Source organism: Triticum aestivum, chromosome 2D (genome assembly GCF_018294505.1).
Source record: "Triticum aestivum cultivar Chinese Spring chromosome 2D, IWGSC CS RefSeq v2.1, whole genome shotgun sequence".
NCBI lineage: Eukaryota > Viridiplantae > Streptophyta > Magnoliopsida > Poales > Poaceae > Triticum > Triticum aestivum.
The window spans coordinates 14,534,356-14,538,306 of NC_057799.1; the positions used below are offsets into that span (position 1 = coordinate 14,534,356).

At 40.4% G+C, this 3,951-nt stretch overlaps 1 long non-coding RNA gene across 1 annotated transcript; it reads right to left on the reverse strand.

Moving 5' to 3' along the window:
- Positions 1-527: 527 nt before the first annotated feature.
- On the reverse strand, positions 528-1,771 carry LOC123048292 (uncharacterized). The gene is made up of 3 exons (XR_006423264.1): positions 1,634-1,771; positions 1,470-1,551; positions 528-1,095 (listed from the first exon to the last, which is right to left on the reverse strand). It is a non-coding gene; the product is annotated as an uncharacterized lncRNA (long non-coding RNA).
- Between the last annotated feature and the right edge of the window lie 2,180 nt (positions 1,772-3,951).

A 3,951-nucleotide genomic window follows, 5' to 3' on the forward strand; every position in this document is an offset into this window, starting at 1 on the left:
GGGCAGCTCGATGCTGAATAGTACATCATTCATAGTCAACGACTGATCGTATCAATCCCATGTCTCGGTCAGAAGCCAGGTGGATGCCCATGTACTTGCACGCTAGTACGATCAAGACATCCTCTTAGTTAACTGTTGGTCATTGGCCACACACACCAATGATGATAGAGATCGATGCCAACATCTGATATGGCTTCACACCTACTGTACAATGTCAACAACCAATCAGCAAAAGGAACGCAGCGCAGGGCAGCCCGTGGATGTGGAAAACAGTACGTACTAAATAAACCACACAAAACCAAATCAGACCGGAGTTTCTCATGGGACCGACCGGCCAACTTTCGGAGCATATTTCAAGCCTTTTGGGTTTCAGCTGACAGAGATGGGCGTATGTGGATCCTCCTTTTCTCCAACCCGATCTTTTTCTTGTTCCTCTTCGTTCGTACCACACACAGAATGCACCAGCAAGTGAGTGACCCGTCAGCGGAAAATGCGCAATGATATAATTGACCCAAACACGAAGCAAATCGTGGACGTAGCAACAAAAGGTATTATATTTCCTTTTTCTGCTTTGAGGCCGATGTACGTACAAGTAGAGTGATGGACACGTCATCATGCTCCGAACAAAGAGAAAAGGGAGAAGAATATGATGGATGGGCCCAACGATGGAAAAAATGAGCCAGAACGAGGATCCAGGATGTCGATTTTTTAGCGGTTGCTTTTACTAATGTTGATCTAATTTTTTTTTATTTATTATCCTATTAAAAAACATGCTTTCATATCGCGGCGGTCCATCGTTACTTTTTTTTATCATGAAAATCAATCAATGTAACCCCTTTCCATTTACATATCACATCAGCAACCCTCTCCACAACAGTGTACATGCCTGACATGCTCATTTATGCCTTGTATGTGGTCATTGTCGGAACTCCTTGCAATGAACCAAGCATTGAAGGCGTTTGGTCGAACCGCGGTGTCGATGCATCCTCAGATTTATCCAACACCAACAAAAATGAGAAGAAGTGTATGTGTTTTTCGCATGATGATGTAACTTCGAGTAACCATCTAGCAAGGGACATAAACTGTGTGTGAGACCTGCAGACATGAAAAACTGTATAAATAAATACTCCAACCACCTGCCTCCGGTGGCAGTTTGTCTGTTCTGCTGTTCCGGATGCTTCATTATAAACAAATACTCTAACCAACCACATGCATGTAACTACATAAGTGAATTTTATCTAGAGAAGATAAGCTTGCACTGAATTAGGCCGAAGCTCTATATATACACAACTTCTAAGAAAATGAATTAAGCATAGGAGGAGCCATGATCAAATTAAATAGAAGCTGGTGAAGCTTGAACCATGCCTGTTTAACCACCAACTTGTGGTGCTAACAGGTAAGACTCCAGAATCCATAAAAGAAGTAAAACATCGAAAACTTCTCGATCCAAGAAAGGAATCAACAAATACCTCCAAGCCACTCGGCGTCATGGCTAGTTCCTCCGCCTCCTGGCCTCGCGCGTGTGGCTAGATGCGTAAGGCCTAGCTCCGCCTGATATGCACACGGCAACTAGATTAAAGAAGTGTAGTGAAGAGTAAATAGCTAGAGCTGGAAGACACACGCGTGATCTTACCGACAGCGTTTGAGGCAAGACGCCGGCGGACAACGCGACTCCATGGATCACATGCGAGTGAACACCAATATTTGCATATGCTTTTCTTCTCTACACCCGTGTTTTCCCGAGAGGCGGTCAATTGATGGACACTCTTATAGATGAGCATCAGGAAAATGTGGAATGCGAGGTGGCGCTCGACCCTTCTTTCATGTGCGCCAGGTGTTGATGGTGATGCAATAGCTTTGTGCGAGGAGGACGCCTGTCCTAGCAGCATGCACGTGGCACTGGCATCCTGCCAAGTGTGTTTTGGGTGGGCTGAGTCATGCATCTACTGATTTTTTTCAGCCATTTTGTTTTCTTAACACATGTATATTTTGTGCCTGGGTCTGCAAACAAGCTGAGTTCGAGCGAGTTGACCTAGTGTGAGCTCAACTCATACTAAAATATGACCAAGCAAAATCTGAGAGAAGATCACAGTTGAGCTGTAGAAATGGCTCTTGCATCGATATCTGAGTTAGTTTTGAGCTAAATGAGACAATGTAAATCCTTTTTTCAAATAGATATGCCACAATAACATAAGAAAACATAAGAGGGTGCATCTGCTATCGAACTTTGGCCAAAAAATAGCAGTATATTTAGCACATGACAGACCATGTACCATATTAAGGCGTAAATTTGCTATGTGTTTATTACTCTTTCATGTTTGTTTGTTTGTAGATAAAATGAAGGAAAATCACTTACACAACATATAGTAATATTTTATCTTATTTCCTTTTAATATATAGTAACAACATTCAATGTAATTAGTTCGACCTAAGATTGATGGTGCTAGTGTTGGCTCAAGCTCAACTCATTTCTCGGTCGAGCTATATAAAACGTTCATACTCAACTCAATTCTTTTGGAGTCGGTCTCGAGTCTAGCCAAAAGATGAGTCAACTTCGAATGGCTCGCGAGCCGCAAGCTTTTTCTTACAGCCTTATTTGCACAATTGCTCTAACATGGAGATCCAGGTAATGAAAGGGCCAAAAAGGAAATAGTCATTGGTCCGGCGGCTGGGTCATATAAGATTGCACGGTCTAAAAGGAGACTAGACAGAACTTATAATGGAGATAAATGAGTATTTATATTTTCTTATTTTCAAATGCACGTATGACGGAAAGAAATATCTCCAGCTTGCTTCGTACTAGTATAGACAAGTGGTGCCAAAAATGGTTCATACCATGATGGCTAAAAATGCTAAACCACTCAATGGTACTTTGTATTTTCAGAAATATGAAGCAAAATCATTCGTAAAAAGGGAAACAAATATGAGACCTGGTTTAATTGTCCAACTTCAAAAATAATTATTTTCACAATGGCCATCTATCTAACTTTGAAGAAAACTTGGAGTGTAGTTTTTTTGGGTGCAGTTAATTCAAATGTGTTGGCCACTCACTGTACATCCGTTGTGCATGTAGACATTCTCGATATAGTGAACCGCGCTTCGATCTGATAGGGTTATTTTCCTATAAATTTGGTGTTTTTATCTTGCTCTCTCTAGTTCTTTATTCAGGTGTACATTTTCTAACATTGGCACTCGTCCTTTGCAGAGTCTAATTTGTCCAATCAAAGATGTGTGTCAGTTTGGAGTCGTATATGGTTTTTTTGGTAGCTAGAGTCCGCAAAAGAATTAATAGTGCTGGTGATTTTTTTCTCCCCAGTACAATGTTGGAGTCGTTGGCTCAATCCTTGGTGAAATTAATCAGTAGCTAAGTTAAAACAACACAATAAAATGAGACTCCTTGAGCACTCAGTCATCTTCAATTTTCACTTTTTTTATGAATTTACTGTTCATTGGAGGTAGATGAGCCCGGGCTCAGGCTTGAATTATTGGACTGTAAGGGTACTATTAAGATGAAATTGTCTAAAGCACCTACCACATTCTAGATCTGAGGAAGTATTTACATGACCACAACCGAAAACGACCTGTAGCAATGAGAGTGATTTATCTATCATGCACTGGATATAGCATGCATGCTTTGAGATTCGTGCAATGTTTTTCATCTTGTTCCAGAGTTTTATATTATCTTCCATTCATTTTTTATTTCAAAGTGTATCATAATGTTTCGTTTGTACCAAAAAGTAAGATTGCACTTGTTTCAGAATGGATTTACTGGTACACAACGATACACAATGAAACATTATGTTACGCTTAAAAAGAAGAAATGCAAAACCTAATGTAACACCATGTAATAAGACAAAAATGGTCAAAGCCAGTAAATGTAGGACGAATCTTAAAGCAATAGTGTACAGTGAATATGTGCATGGTACATGTGTAACACCCTGAGAATCATGC